The 16,412-nt window shown below is 47.9% G+C and overlaps 1 protein-coding gene across 9 annotated transcripts in view; it reads right to left on the bottom strand.

Annotated features, from left to right (window-relative positions):
* MAPK4 (mitogen-activated protein kinase 4) overlaps positions 1–16,412 on the bottom strand; it is a 148,158-nt gene that overhangs the window by 66,904 nt on the left and 64,842 nt on the right. For 2 of the 9 annotated variants that reach the window (XM_055125351.1, XM_055125352.1), the window contains one exon: positions 11,688–11,789. The exons of the other annotated variants lie outside the window; for them this stretch is intronic. The gene's annotated coding sequence lies outside the window, so the exon portion shown is untranslated. The remainder of the gene's footprint in view (positions 1–11,687; positions 11,790–16,412) is intronic. 9 annotated transcript variants of the gene reach the window in all.

The following is a 16,412-nucleotide window of genomic DNA, read 5'->3' as shown; positions in this document are numbered from 1 at the left end:
CATTTCCCAGAACTTCACGGGCCGGGGGGGAGAGGGGAATTCCCAGAAATACACCACCTTCACCTTCCACTTGGGGAAACTGAGGAAACCCTGCCAGAGCAGGTCCTGAGCGTGGGAAGCACCCAGCATGGGACTGCCGAGGGCGGTGCTGGCCCTGAGGTCAGGGCTCCCTAGGCAAGTGCCCTCAGCATCACGGGGAGGGGCCGCCCTCCCCCCTGCCTTTCTCTTTTCCCTTTTGAGGCACGGGCAGCGGGGAAATTAATGGGCTTGAGGAAACCCCAAGAAAGCTACTGGCTCCCGCTGCTGGTATCCGAGGGCTAAATATAGCCCTTCACGCTCACAGGCTGAGGCAGGGAGGCCCTGCAGATCCCCCGGCCCCTCCCGCCCTGAGCCGCCACTGCAGAGCTGGCTCTGCCCGCTGTGAAATCGCTGGTGCTTGGGCAGACTCTAAAGCCACTTTGGACCCTGGCTCACAGGGTGCCCCCCTCACCTCCACAGAGAGCGTCCTCTCCTCCCAGCCCCTGTCTTTCTGCACAGCTGGCCTTCCTTCAACACTCCCTCCCACTTCTCCAGGCCACACCGCTGCCTGGAGAGCATCCTTCTCCCCCCCACCCCACCCCCACCCCAAGGCCATCCCTACCCCACGGTCCTCTCCCAGCTACTCCCAACAGCTGCTCCTGGAAGGGCCACTAGGGAGGAGAGAGAAGGGAGGGCAGGGGAGGACGAGGGGGAGCAGCCAATCAGAGGCAAGCGGTGAAGAAACAACTCTGGAATTGGGGTACAAGGTCAGTTTCTATTGCTTTTCTTTCTAGGCTCTGTTCTCTCAACCTCCCTGTCAAGCACCCACATCCCCACGCCCACCCACCCCCTGCCCAGCCCCTGCCTAGGGCTCCCCCTGCATGCCTTGCTTTTCCATCTCCCAAGGAACCAACACTCTCCGTTGAACCCTCACCCTAGAACAAACCCTGAGCCTCGGCTAGGAAAGGCCCAGCAGTGCCCTAACTATCTGCGGATGGTTCCCGGCACCTGCTACAGGCCAGCCCAGAGGTCCCCTCCTCCTGAGTGACCAGGGAGAAAGAAGAGAGGGCAGGTGTGAAGGAGAGTGAATCCCGCACAGCCAGCTGCAGAGCACAGCTGGACACCCCGGGCTACAGGAGCCTTTAATCTCTTCCCTGAGCGTTTCCAATCCGACTCCTTCCTTCCTTCCCTTCACTCCCCGCCCCCATCACAGCAACTCTCCCCGCCCTCAACCTCCCCAGGTGTTATTTACACAGGGAGGCAGTTGTCAAGGCAACCGGAGGTGGACATGCTTTTACACCACCAACTTCTCCTCTCCCCTCCTCTCCCCCCTACAAGAAAAATGATCCAGAAGAGAAGCAGGCGCCCACAACATCTGGGTCCCAATTCCCCGAATGGGTGAGCTGGGGTGCAACGGTAGTGACTGATTCATAGGGGAGGGCCAAGGAGGCCTTCACCTGCCTCTGGCATTAAAATGATGGGGGGGGGGGAGTGCAACAAACTAAGGACAGGGATTTAACACATTTCAGAAAGGTGCCCCATTTAGACGTCTTGGCCCAGAAGGCACAGTGAGATTGGGGGGTGGGGGAGAGTCGGGGAAGGGAGAGAGATGCTGCCTTGGTGGGAAGCACACCTGGTTTACTGGTTCCTGGACGGATACCATGTGAAGGTGGATGTGGAGGATGGGGAAGTGGGCAGGCAGGAGGGACCCTGAACACGGGGTTCACCTATAGGCACCACCCCCCACCCCCCCACAGCTGTCTCTCCTCTCTCATCCTCCTTTTTCAATCAAATAAAGATGCTAACCACAATGCTCGCTTTCTGGTGAGGGAGATATTGAGGACTCGCAAATAAATAAACAAACAAATAATACCACATGTACTAGGAAGGCAGTCAGGCTTGTTCCTCCGATTCGCATCACTCCTGTCTCGCCTGTATTTTTTCCTTTAAACATCAACAAAAATGAGCCGCAAAAACAAAATTCAGACACACACAAGCTATATTATTGGGAGGTGAGTAATGAACTAACTGAAGAAATGCTTGAATGTTTGAGGTCAAGTCCACCTCCTGTCAGCTTCTGGGTCACCAGGGAAATGGAAGGAAGCCCTTCACTGGGCAGCTCTTGCTGTTCCCAGGGACAGAGCCTGGGGAGGGTCCTGAAAGTCTCGCAAGAAACTGCATGCCAGCAGCTGGGATCGGCTCTGGACAGCCTGTTTCTTGCCCATGTTTCAGTGCTGGGGACCCACATCTTATCTGACCTCACCTCCTTAGGTGGCCTCAACATCTGACCCTGGGATTCTCAAAACTCAGCCACCTCTCTTCCCAATAACCCCCTGGGGAGCATTGGAAATCCCAATGCTTCAAGAGAAGATAATCAGTCACCAAGTGGGAGAAAATATTTGCAAAAAAATATATTTGACAAGGGACGGTTGTCTTAGATCTACAAAGAGCTCTTAAAACTCAATGGGACCACAAGCAACCCAATTAAAAGAGGATCTGGCAGTCCTAACAGAATGTCTCACCAAGAAGACATATAGAGGGGAAAAAAGGACATGGAAAGATGCTCCTCTTCACAGGTCAATAGGACAGTTAAAATTCAGAAAACCTCCATGCCCAAACCGGAAACACTGATAACTCCAATGTTAGGGAGAATGCAGAGTCCTAGAAATAACAATTCATTGATGGGGGATGAAAAACAGTGCTGCTGTTGTTTCCTTCAAAAGAGTTTAATGGCATTATTACCACAACACAGTCACCCTGCTCCTTGGAATGTATCTACCCAAAGAAGTGAAAAACAGCCACAAAGCATTGTGTACAGGGATGCTTATAGCAGCTTCCCCATAGCTGCCCAGACTTGGAAGCAACTGAGATTTTCTTCAGTGATGAGTGGATAAGCAAACTGGGGTCCAGTGAGACAATAAAATATTGTTCAGTGCTAAAAAAAATAATTGAACTATCAAGTCAGAAAAGACATAGAAGGACCATAATGCATATTACCAAGTAAAAGAAGTCAGTCTTAAAAGTCTACATATTGGGACTGGAGAGAAAGTGCAGAGATAAAGTGCTTGCCTCACACTTGGCCAACCCTGGTTTGATCCTTGAGTACCACCCCGAGTGCAGAGCTAGGAATAAGCTCTGAACATCAGTGGGTGTAGCCCAAACACCATCCACCCCTCCCACAATGTCTATCTACTGAAGGACTCTAGCCTACAAAAGGTAGCACTGTTGTCCTACCTGTTCATCGATTTGCTTGAGCGGGCACCAGTAACATCTCCATTGTGAGACTTGTTGCTACTGTTTTGGCATATCGAATATGCCATGAGTAGCTTGCCAGGCTCTGCTGTGCAGGCGGGATACTTTTAGTAGCTTGTCGGGCTCTCTGAGAGGGACGGAGGAATCGAACCTGGGTCAGCCGCATGCAAGGCAAATGCCCTACCTGCTGTGCTATCGCTCCAGTCTCTACAAAAGGTAAAAGTGAGCAAACAGTAATAAGAGCACTGGCTGGCTAGGACCAAGGGAGTCTTTTTTCTAGAAAAGAATAGGTAGTCCACAGAGAACTTCCAGGGCAGTGAACTACTCTATGCTTCTTTTGCAAGGGACATGTGTCACACATTTGTACAAACTCAGAGAATGCATATCAAGAGTGAACCATAAAGTATGGATTCTGGGTGCTCATAACGCATCCATGTATGTGCCACCACTGTAACAGATGTGCCCTGGAGACATTGTGTATAGGAGGAGGCAGGGCGTGTAAGGGAAGCTCCTAATCTCTCCTTTCAATTTGCTGTGAACTTAAAACTGCTCACAAGAAGGAAGAAAAGAAAGAAGAAAGAAGCTCTTAATGAAAAAGATGCCCATGTTGTACCCTGACTATTAAATCAAGGTCAGAGGAAGAGATAAAAATAACTACTTTCTTGCTATTCATTCAGCAAGGTCATCTATATCATTTTTGGTAAGGGAGGGCTGTCTGAAGTCAGAAACAAGTGATATTAAAATCGAAGGTCTAATCCTTAGCCATGTCCCCTGCATGGCCACCCTGTCCATGCTAGCTGTGACCCAGAGCAGCAGTGCTCAAATTGAGCTGCAACAGAATCACCTGACAGCCTCACTCATACGCGGGTGATTAGACTCATGCACCAGAGAGTCTGGGATTTCAGTCTGAGGTGAGAATTTGCACTTTTAACGGGTTCCCAGGTGAGGTTGATGCTGTTGGTCTTGAGATCAGACGTGGAGAATCACAGAACCATGGGATCATAAAGAAGGAAGCATGGATGGCACAGTGTGTACAGACCACCGCTTCCAAGTGAACAGGGCCCCCATCAAAAGGAGAATGGCCCCACTCATTCATGTAGGCTCACAGTGAAGGCTCAGGGCTGAGGCTGGTGGGCAGCATCTATCCCCCAGCTGGTGCTCATCACAGAGGGACCATTTTGGTTCGGCGTTCTATGTTGAGCCCATTTATTACTCCATGCCAGGTTGAGTCCGTGCCTACCATCATCTGATTCTTGGGAAAAAGTCAATAAACACAGGGATCCAAGTCAATAAACAAAGGCAATAAATCCAAGAAGAGCATCATTCTATCTAGCTATGAAAGCATTAGAAGTTCTACTTCTAATGAAGTCAGGGCTTCTATCTAACACTTTGCTAGACTTCTAGCAGAAGGCAGGTGCACACCTGAAAACAACTTCCTGGAGTTTATCGTCACCAAATATGCCGGGACAGTTGTTTCACAAAATAAGAGGGAGGGAAGGAAGACAAAACTTCATATACCAGTTTTTTCTAAATCAACCTTGGGATCTGTACTTTGCAATTTAATTTAGAATGATCAATTGAGCAATTGCCCAAAACCTAATGCCTACAATTCTCCTAGGAGGAATTCTTTAGCTCTGGTGCGTGGGCTAGCCTTTGCAGCCAAGTAAATTTCCTCTCCCCAAATATACGATAATGTGTTTCAGCTGACAACCACACAGCAGCCAAACAGTGGGGAAAATAATTAGCAAAGTCCTAAGTTAGGACAGAGCTTACATAAGGTGTTCATAATGTTATCATTGACTCATCTTCATTAGAATCCCCTGCCTCTTACTAAAATCAGTAAAGGCCATTAGCACTTGAGTGTTGGAGACCCACAATTTTGTTTTCCTATGTGAGAATGCGATTTATGTGAAATGTCAGGTCTGGCTGGCTCTCGGAGGCGCAGCAGAGCCTGTCTTAAAAAAACCTAATACTTCCCTGAATCCAAACACAAACACACGACACCTCAAACTACAACACTGATAAACCAGGAGTAGCACACCAGATTGGGTGGGATGTAATGAGGAAGGCGTTCCATCTTGATTAACAAAATATCAACACAGAAGGCTTAACTTCTATCAACATCTTATTAATCTCGTATAGAAGGGCTTAATAGCTCCCTCGTGAGATACAATAATCTTCACTAACTTTCTTCTATGGAAACATATTTTGATCATTGTTTTAGCAAATTATAACAAGCAATATAAAATAAACTGCTGAGGGCCTGCTATGGGAGCAGGCTTAAGGGGTAGTTGGGGAAATTCAAGATAACAGTGGTGGAAAGTGCAATGGTGGTGGGATTAGGACTGGCATATTGAATGTCCGTAACAAATCATTATGAACAACTTTGTAAATCACAGGGTTTATATAAAGTATAAGGGGGAAATAAAATTAAAAAAATTATAAATTAATAAAAATAAATTTTAAAAAACACAAACAGGCAAACTTACTCTAGGGAAGACAACGGTCTATGCTCTTTGATTTACTCCATTTTCAGTTTTTTTTTTTTGTTTTGATTTGTGTTTTTGCTTTTTGGATCACACCTGGTGATGCACAGGGGTTACCCAGGGTTCCTGGCTTTGCACTCAGAAATTACTCCTGGCGGTGCTCAGGGGACCATATGGGATGCTGGGAATTGAACCTGGGTCAACCGCGTGCAAGGCAAATCCCTTACCTGCTGTGCTATCATTCCAGCCCCCCATTTTCAGTTTTAATGCTAACCATTTAATTGCAAAGATAATCAATGGGGATGCTAAACTTGATTCTTATGTAATACTCATTTCTTGATGTTGTTTAATCAGATATTATCGAGAACATCCTGATTCCCAGAGATGAGTGATGGCAAATGTGTAACAGCTTTTTTACATTTTTTTTCACAACTCACTGAAAAATTCAAGTTGTTTTTAAATTTTAAAAAAGATGGCAGAATAAATTTTGATGTGAGCTAAAAATAAAATGAACACATTGAAGGCTTCAATATGTTAAAAATACGATAAACAACACATTTGGGTTGTTTTTTTTTGGTCGAAATCCCTATGAGAAATTCAAAATATATTTTAATATACTTCAAATCAAGGCCAGAGCAGTAGTATAGTGGGCAGGGTGCTTGCCTGCACACTGCCAACCCAGATTCATCCCCAGCATCCCATATGGTCCCTTGTACCGCCAAGAGTAATTCTTGAGTATTGAGCCATGAGCAAACCTGAGCACTACTGGGTGTGGTACAAAAACAAAAAAAAAGTAGTTCAAATCAAACATTTAAGAGACACCAAAATACCTTTTTTTCATGCACAATTTGAAAAATCTAAATAAAAAAATCTTTTCTAACAGAGGAGCCTGTCTAAACCCTCACAGGGAACCAGTGGTGGGATAAGGTTAGACACAACTTCTGACAATATGCCACTTTTTTTATGTTTCACGTTTCTGAGAAGGGGCACTTCATGGGGATATATGTTTTTAAAATTTTATTATTGAATCGCTGTGAGATAGATCTTTACAAAGCTGTTCATAATTAGGTTTAAGTCATAGAGTATTGCAACAGCCACCCCTCTACCAGTGTATATTTCCCAGCACCAATACATATCCCCAGTTTCTCTCCCATCACTGTACCCCACTCCCCAGCCTAACATAAGGAGTCTCTTTCTGTCTCTCTGTCTGTCTCTCTGTCTCTGTCTCTGTCTCTCTCCCCCCCCGCCCCCGCTTTGGGCATTGTGGTTTGCAATACAGATACTGAAAGGTTATCGGGTATATCCCTTTACCTACTTTTAACACTCAGATCTTGTCCTGCGTGATCATTTCCAGCTATTATTGTCATCCCAGTCCCTTCTCTATCTTACCTACACTTCACCCCACACACACTTCTGGTTGTTTCCAATCATTGGCCAGTCATCCTAGACCCTACTTTCCCTGGCTATGGATATGTCTTCTACTCTATTTATTTTTTATATACCACAAATGAATGCAGTCGTTCTATATCTGTCTCTTTCTTTCTGACTTATTTCACTCAGCATAATACTCCCCATGTCCATCCATTTATAGGCAAATTTCATGACTTCAGTTTTCCTAAGAGCTGAGTAGTGGTCCATTGTGTAGATGTGCCATAGTTTCTTTATCTACTCATCTGTTCTCGGGCACTCAGGTTGTTTCCAGATTCTGGCTATTGTAAACAGTGCTGCAATGAACATACAAGTGCAGACAGTATTTCTACTGTGAGTTTTTGGGAGCTCAATTTCTAATTTTTTGAGGAATGTTCATATTGTTTTTCAAAAAGGCTGGACCAGTCAGCATTCCCAACAACAATGAAGGAGAGTGCCTTCATTGCAGTCTCTCTCCACATCTGCACCAGCACTGGTTGTTCTTGTTCTTTCTGATGTGTGCCAGTCTCTGTGGTGTGAGAGGATATCTCATTGTTGTTTTGATTTGCATCTCTCTGATGATTAGTGATGAAGAGAATTTTTTATGTGCCTTTTGGTCATTCAAATCTCTTCTTTGAGAAAGTTTCTGTTCATTTCTTCTTCCCATTTTTTTAATGTGGTTGGATGCTTTTTTCCTGTAAAGTTCAAGTAGTGCCTTGTATAGCTTTGATATTAACCCCTTATCATAAGAGTTTTGAGTGAATAACCTTTCTCATTCTAAAGGCTGTCTTTGTATCTTGGTCATTGTTTCTTCTGAAGTACAGCAGCTTCTTAGTTTAATTTGGTCCCATTTGTTTATCTTTGCTTCCACTTGCTTGGTCAGTGGCTTTTTATCTTTGAAGATACTTTTAGCTTCAACACCATGGAGGGTTTTGTCTACCTTTTCTTTCATGTACCTTAAGGATTCAGGTCTGATGTTGTAGTCTTTAATCCATTTTGATCTAACTTTTGTGCATGGAATGAGATAGAGGTCTGAGCCCACTATTTTTTTTTCTTTTTGCATGTAGCTGTAGAGTTTTGCCAACAACTCTGTGGGGATATTTTTATGACAACAGTCTCTCTTGGGTCTTTCATGAAGTAACGGAAAATCAAAATACAAAGTTTGGCTGTGGGTCCCAAACAAGACTTCTCAATCAACCCACACTCCAATGCTAGGGACAGCTCATAGGGATCTCTTGCAATTAACAGTGAATCGTCTTGGGCATGAGCGAGGTCAAAACACAACAATAAGGATTTGTGGATTTGCCCTTGGAGGGGGGGTTGCTCCAAGACATTCATCTGTGCATTGCTGTTTCAATACTTTTATAGACAGCATGGAAGTTCTCCTCTAGCTGATTGACCATAAAAATACATAAACATGAGAGAGAGAGTGAGAGAGAGAGAGAGAGAGAGAGAGAGAGAGAGAAGACCAATGGAAGGGATAAAACAATTCCAGTTTCTGCTCCTAAGGCAACGTCATCCTTATGACTGGTTTCATAAGTGAAAGGAATGTCCTGGAACCAGAACCACTTGAGATGAGGGCAGAGACCCAAGTTTCCTGGCATGACTCTCCACGTGGCAGAGCACAGCCCCTAAATAGCGACAAGGCTGCAGCGCGGGAGGCAAAGAACCCTTCCGTGGCAGAGCTCTGCCTGCCAATGCCTTTGGTGCCCTCCTGGGTCCAGGAACTTTCCTTCATTCTTTCCCAGTGTGGTAGGTTTCACCACCTGCTCGCTCACTCTTTCCCATGTCCTCTATAAGGATCACCTAAATGTGCGGTACATATAAAGATGAATCCTCTTTCTCCTGGGTTCACTTCCAGAATGAAAGACCTGTGGATACATCTGAACTCTATTAGGAGGATAGGGAGTGTGACGGAGGGCTATAAATATCAGATAGCGATACCAGCCCAGACCTTGGCTGGTATGAGAGATCATTGTTAGCAGAGTGACTGTCCATGAATAACACAGATCTCCAAAAATAGAAGACGCACCCTCCTGCTGTTTGGAAGTTTCTAATGGGGCATTTTACCAAGTAAGTTACTCCAGGGAAGGAACTGCCAGCCATCCCGAAGCCAACGAGGGTGGGCTAATTAAGCAAGAGCACTCCATTAAGTTGTGGCATCACCAAAGGGGGAGGAAAATACACTTTTGAAAAGGGCGTTTAAACATACTGGAAAGTTCCTATAGCTTCGTCGACACAGAGTAGGATCTGTCTGTTAGTCTGACACTGCTAAGGGAACAGTGGATGGCAATCTTAAACATTTTCAATGGCTCTTTACAAGACATTACAGAACATTTTTTTCCTTTATAAATTCCGGGCTGTCTCGCGAATTTTCTGCAAGAAACATCAGTTCACAAACAGAAGAGAAATTTTTTTTTTTTTTGCTTTTTGGGTTACACCTGGCGATGCACAGGGGCTACTCCTGGCTCTGCACTCAGGAATCACCCCTGGCCATGCTCAGGGGACCATATGGGATGCTGGGATTCGAACCCGGGTCGGCCGCGTGCAAGGCAAACGCCCTACCCGCTGTGCTATCGCTCCAGCCCCCAGAAGAGAAATTTTAATCTGACATGGCTTGACATGAAGACACGAGCTTTTCCTCCAACTCCCCATGTCCCTTACTAGAACCCCAGCCTGAGACTCGAGGGAGAGGCAAGTCCTTTCATTCCGGGTGTAAATGACACACGGAAAAAGCAGATGACAAATTCTTGTCTTGGAACTTAGCTCACTGGCCCCAGGGAAAGATTTCTGCTTTCCAGGTTCACTCCCTTTTCCAGTCGGCCACTTGGCAGTGGCGAGGCAGGAAGGACCTGAGCTCGCTCGCGGCTCCGCCCTGCTAACCGCAGCTGGTCATGATCGCAGTGTTCTCCATTTCCCCAGACAGGAGGGGAAAGTCAGTTCCAGCCGAGGCTCCTGGACATCCCCAGCTGATGCAGGGGGCCTGGGGAGGCTGGATGCTCCCCCATCCATCTGGTGACCTCTGCTACGTTCCTACTGTATCCAGGGGACCACCCCCAGAGCAGCTGTCCTCCCCTATGAGGTGAGCAGATCCCCAAATCTTGGGTGCTAGCTCTGCATTTAGGAGCAGGGCCCTCTGCTGAGAGGACGGGCCTCAGTGAAGAACAGACAGGGGTCTCTGCTCTCAGGGAGGGTGTGGGGCGCAGAGGGCTTTACCCAGCACCTGGCTACAGCAGCTGCTCTGAGCACCTGGATGCTTCAGCTGGGGCTTCCCAGGGCATCCTTCCAGAACTTGATCTTCCTTGAAAAAGGCTCCCAGTTTTCGCACTGTGTTTGCGTTCCCGTGGGAGAGCATCTTCAAGAACTCCAATGACGAACTCATGAACTTCAACGCACATAACCAAACGGCCTAGGGACTCTCCTGGCTCTTCCTGGGAAGTTCACCTCGAGCCATCTGTGACTTTGCTAAGGTGGGTTCCCAGAAGAGGGGGGTGAGGCCAGAGGCAAAGGCAGAAACTTTCTGGGTACCCACTTGGCAGCCCTGCTGTGGTTTCTCTGCAAAATGTGTATGTCTCAGCTGTTCGGCTACCAGAGGAGGGAGAGGCCGCGGTCCTGGGGGCAGGATAAACTCACGCTGGAAAAGCAGGCTAATGTCCTTGAAGGAAAAATGCCACGCCAGGTCTGGGTGTAAATGACACACCTCTTCACATGGCTGTGTTTTCACATCCTCTGGAGCCTCTAAACCACAGTTAGAAGACATGTGGTTTATCATAATATTTGCCTGAGCCTTCAAGGCTTTCAGTGTTAATTCCAGGACTGTAAACCCTGCTATAAGCAATCTAGAAGGAGGGAGGGATTTCTTTCTACTCTGAATACAGCTGCCAAATAGATAGATTCCAGCCAATGCCCACTCACATACCGCTGACAGAGCATCCCTGTCCCTCACGCCGGAAGAGAGGGATGGAGAAGAAGTCAGATCAGACCTGGCGGAGAGATGGAAAGACCCAGCATGAACTGGGCACCCACACCGCGCAGACTCCACACATATTCCTGGCCTTGGCCATGCCCAGGACTCCTCGGTCAGGGCCAAACTGCCCACCCCAATCCCAACTCATATACGCCAGGGCCTCCAGATGTGACTCTGCATGGATGGGCCTTAAAGAGGGAATGAAAGCCAGAGGTGGCCCTTTGCGGGGGGAGGGGGGGGCTAATCCAATAAGACTCGTGTCCTTTATAGGAAGAAACTAGGGTCCAGGTGTATAGGAAGGAGACACTGACAGAACACAGCTTGCAGCTGTGTGCAAGCCAAGGAGAGAGGCCTCAAGAAAATCCAAACCCTGACACTGACTCTTCCGATCTTAAACTTGAAGGTTGTGGAAATGGGAGAAATTTATATGTACTGGTTTAAGGTTTAAGGTCAGTGGCCTTTTTTTGCCCTGGCAGCCCTAGCAGAGGGACGTGCTTAAGCAGGCACTAAGTTCAGCCTGCATGGAAACAGGAGCACAAAAGCAGCCAGAGTCACACCTGCCAAGTGCCCTCGGGGACAGAAGCTCCTGTGCTGAGACCAGCCTGGAGTCCACCCTGCCTTATCTCGTCACCCGGCTGTGTCTTCACATCCTCTCTGGCCTGTGAAATAAACCCACGAGGCAGAGGGTGAATTGCTTTCCTCAGTTCGATGAACCACTCTACAGATCAAACATGAGGATGGGGTGTGGGCACCTCCATTCCACAGCCAGTTGGTGACACACAGAAGCAAGGACCTGGCCTTGCCATTGGCATATGAAGTGGGGACAGAATTTGTTTTTTCTTTTTGGGTCACACCCGGCAATGCACAGGGGTCATTCCTGGCTCATGCACTCAGGAATTACCCCTGGCGGTGCTCAGGGGACCATATGGGACGCTGGGATTCGAACCTGGGTCGGCTGCGTGCAAGGCAAACGCCCTACCCGCTGTGCTATCACTCCAGCCCCCAGAACTTTTTTTTAGGACGGGGGGGGGGGAGGGGGGAGGGGGCACTGTGGGGCTCAGAGCTGTCTCCAGGCAGTGTCCGAGTGGCAGTGAATTGTAGGCCACCCACCTGGTGTTGGGGGTTGGTGGTGTGAAAAATAAAGCTCCATGAGTCTGATGTCAGAAGGATGAAAAAAACTGTGTGTTTTTCCCAAACAACAACCAAGGAGTCAGTAAATGCTAATACACAAGGAGCACTGTTATCACATGCTTACATCATTACTCTAACTGACGGTGGGCTCTTGATCACGGGCCTCAGTGAGGAGAGGCCTGGAGGTGGGAAATGGTTTTAGAAGATCGGGTCACCAAGCTCCAGCCCAGTGTCTTCTCCACTGATGGGGGGGATTCCAAGCAACAAGTGTCTGGACACAGGGTTTGGTTCCCACTGGCTTTGGTTGGGGGGAGGTTTGGTTTCAGGGATGGGGAGGGAGGCTGTGGGGGGTGTGGGGACACTGTGGTGGCCTTGGGCCTAGTGCTCTTACGTGCCAGTAGTGACACCCATGACCGACATACCCAGTGTCACCGTGAGGCATGTAACATCACCACTGCAGGCAAAGCATAAGAATAACAGAGGGCACCTCACATGGGACCCAAAACAACAACAAAAAGAGAGCATCTCCCGAAAATCCCCATAGACCAGTGGGCACAATAAACAAATCCCTGACGTCCAAGACACCCAACTTAAATTCAGGAAGAGCTCTAAGGAGATTAAGAAACATCCAGAAGATTCCACTAACAAAGCAATGGATGAGGGCCAGGGAGAGGAAGAGCACCCCAGGCGAAGCGAAGGCTTTGCATTCAGCAGTTCTGAGTCCAGCCCCCACAGGGTCTCCCAACACTTCCAGAAGCAAGTTCCCAAGCACAGAGCTGGGAGCAGCTCTGCTGGGCATGAACCAAAAGCAAACAAGAGAAGAAAAGCCATTGATGAACACAAATATTAATAGAGATTGAAGAGGATGCTAGAAATTAGGGCAAAGCAGATTGACCATGAGGAGTGTTTAATGGAACTAGGGTGCTGGGGACCACCGTGAGGCTGCTGGCAGGAATAGCCTGACCTAAGAGCAGAGGGGCCCGTGAGGACTCTGCAGCCACACTGGACACGGAGCTGTGTGACACAGAGATGAGGCACAGCAGGGCCCTCCGGGGAGGAACAGACACCCACAGCCAGGATGCCCAGGAACTAGCGTTTGCTGTCACTTAGTATCATGAAATGTGAATTAAAATGACACCGAGATACCACCTCACATTAGTGAGAATGGCAGAGAGCAAAAATAACAGGAAATCCCCAGTGTTGGCAGGGAGGCCCTAGAAGGGACCCCTCACCCACTGTTGGTGGAGGTTCAGCCACTATGTAAAACAGTCTGGACATTTCTCCAACAAGTAAGAATAATGCTTCCATGTGACCCAGTGATCCCGTTTCTTGGCATCTACCTCCAAACATAAAAACATTCATTTAAAAAGACACGTGCACCCCCATGTAGAGAAGTGCTCAATGCAAATTTACAGCAGAGCTAAGTGCTATGAATGGGATGTGGAAACAACCCAAATATCCTATGAGCAATGAATGAATGAATGAAAAAGTGGTAGCATACATCTGCAGTGGAAGATTATTACGCAGCTGTAAGAAAAGGTGGGATACGACAATTTGCTGCAACTTGAATGGAATTGGAAAGCATCATGTTAAGTAAAATAAGTCAGAAGGATGGACAAACCCTGGCTGGCCTCACTCATCTGAGGTACAGATAAAAACAAGACAATATATAGTAGTCAGTGATGTTAGACTCTCTCCCTTTGATTGAAGAATTGAGATTAATTAATAACCAAGTCTCTGAGCTATGAGGCTGACATCAACACCCTCTGCTAATATCTTGGAGCTTGTTTTTATTTGCTTGATTGTTTTGGGACACACCCGGCAGCGCTCAGGGTTTTACTCCTGGCTCTGCACTCAGGGATCATTTATGACAGTACTGGGGGGATGTCGGGGCACCATAGGCATTGCCAGGGTGGAACCCAGGTCAGCTGTGTGCAAGGCAAGTGTCTTATCCTCTGTACTATCTCTCTGCCTTCTCTTGACAGCTTTTGCTAGTTCGTTGCTGAATTCCTATTGCTTGAAAGAGGGCATCTGAGTAGGAGCCTAACACCCAAGAATAGTGGAAATAAGTACCAGGAGGTTGACTCCATGGCTTAGAAGCTGGCCTCACATTCTGGGGAGAGGGCAACTCAGATAGAGAAGGGAACACCAAGTAAAATGTGGTTGGAGGCCACGCAGGGGAAGGGTGATGCGTGCTGAATGTAGACTAGAGACTGAACACAATGGCCACTCAACACCTTTATTGCAAACCACAACACCTAATTAGAGAGAGAGAACAAAAGGGAATACCCTGCCACAGTGGCAGGGTGGGGTGGAGGGAGATGGGATTGGGGGGGGGGTGGGAGGGATGCTGGGTTTATTTGTGGTGGAGAATGGGCACTGGTAAGGGGTGGGTTCTCGAACTTTGTATGAGGGAAACATGAGCACAAAAATGTATAATTCTGTAACTGTACCCTCTCGGTGACTCACTAGTTAAAAAAATAAATTTTAAAAAAATAATAAAATACAATCTGTAAAATTAAAAAAGAATAAGAAAGAGGGTATCTGAGTGACCCCAAAAATAGAGGTTACACGGTTCTCATGTCTGAGCTTGTGGCAAGTAGCACTGGGTGCACACAGAACCCCCAAACCCCAATTATCATCTTGCCACCCCTAGAAACTTCCTCAAGGGCCAGCCTCACGGAGACCTCACCCCACTCCACACCGCTTACCCTCAGAGGCGCCTGCTTTTGCCTTCACACTCCGCTATGGCCGTCTCCTTCACTTTTGTGCTACGCTTCTCCCTGCACTGAGCCCTACAAATCTCACACACAGGCCTGCTCCCAGCTCCCAACTGCCTCTCCCGTGGGGGCTGCTCCGTCGGCCAAACCCAAGACCAGGCAGGTCTGAGCGAAAAGCAACTGCTTGGCTGAAATCTTTCCATCCCAAAGCAATGCTCGCATGTCTATTCCGGTGACGGAGCCCACAAAAGCGTGTAACGTAATCACACTGTCATTTGCTCAGTCTGGCTGTAAAACATGGAAACCCCATTCTCCCGGGAGCCCTCGAGCCCTGGTGGGAATTAACCACACACTTCAAGCTCCTGGCGTAACTCTCTCGAGGCTTGGTGCTGATTTCTGCACTTGGATTTTCTTTTTCCTTTTTTTTTTTTTTTTTGCTTTTTGGGTCACACCCGGTGATGCACAGGGGTTACTCCTGGTTTTGCACTCAGGAATTACTCCTGGCGGTGCTCAGGGGACCATATGGGATGTTGGGAATCGAACCTAGGTTGGCCACGTGCAAGGCAAATGCCCTACCCACTGTGCTATTGCTCTAGCCCCTGCACTTGCATTTTCTGACGCTGCATGACACCCTCCTTCGAATGACTGGACCTCGTGAACACCTGTCTTTAAAAAGTCCACACAGGCCAGAAAGGACAACACGGAACAATGCCTCCACCTGCTACACCAGATCTAGGGCGGGCAAGACCCAAGTCTTGACATTTTTCTCGACTGTGTGAGCTGGAATGATAGCACAGCGGTTGGGTGTTTGCTTTTCACGCGGCCGACCTGAGCGAGGCCCCTCTTGGATGAGCCTGGCAAGCTACCGAGAGTATCGAGCCCGCGTGCCACAGCCTGGCAAGCTACCCATGCGTATTGAATATGCCAAAAACAGTAACAATAAGTCTCTGAATGAGAGACGTTACTGGTGCCCGCTCGAACAAATCGATGAGCAATGGGATGACAGTGACAGTGTTTCCAAAAGATAAGAAAAATGGGTCCCCTTGTCCTCCTCCTTATAATGTGGACATAAGCGGAAATTAAAATCAAGAATAACTGTGTCCTGGGTCTTAGGTTAGGAATCTGACAAGGGGTGGAATGCCTATCTCAGAGGCCTGCCACAGCCACACAGCATGGCAGCTGACCCTCCGTCGTGAGAAGTGTTAGGTACAAACAGCTACGGAGCATCACGGTGAGGATCCCAGGGCAGGAGAGGGACAGGTGGGCCTGGGGCAGGGAAGTCACGAGACCCTGGCCTGGCACCAACTGCCTCCTAGGGCTTTTCCCTTCCACTCCACTCCAGGCCCTGGCTTTCTCCCATCGAGGGACACTGGCACAAAAATATTTTGGTGACAGCGAGATTCAGTAAGCCCAGGCATCCCAGAACCATGT

Source organism: Sorex araneus, chromosome 2 (genome assembly GCF_027595985.1).
Source record: "Sorex araneus isolate mSorAra2 chromosome 2, mSorAra2.pri, whole genome shotgun sequence".
Taxonomy (NCBI): domain Eukaryota; kingdom Metazoa; phylum Chordata; class Mammalia; order Eulipotyphla; family Soricidae; genus Sorex; species Sorex araneus.
The sequence above is the reverse complement of the archived record's forward strand: the minus strand, read 5'-3'. Positions and strand labels throughout refer to the sequence as shown.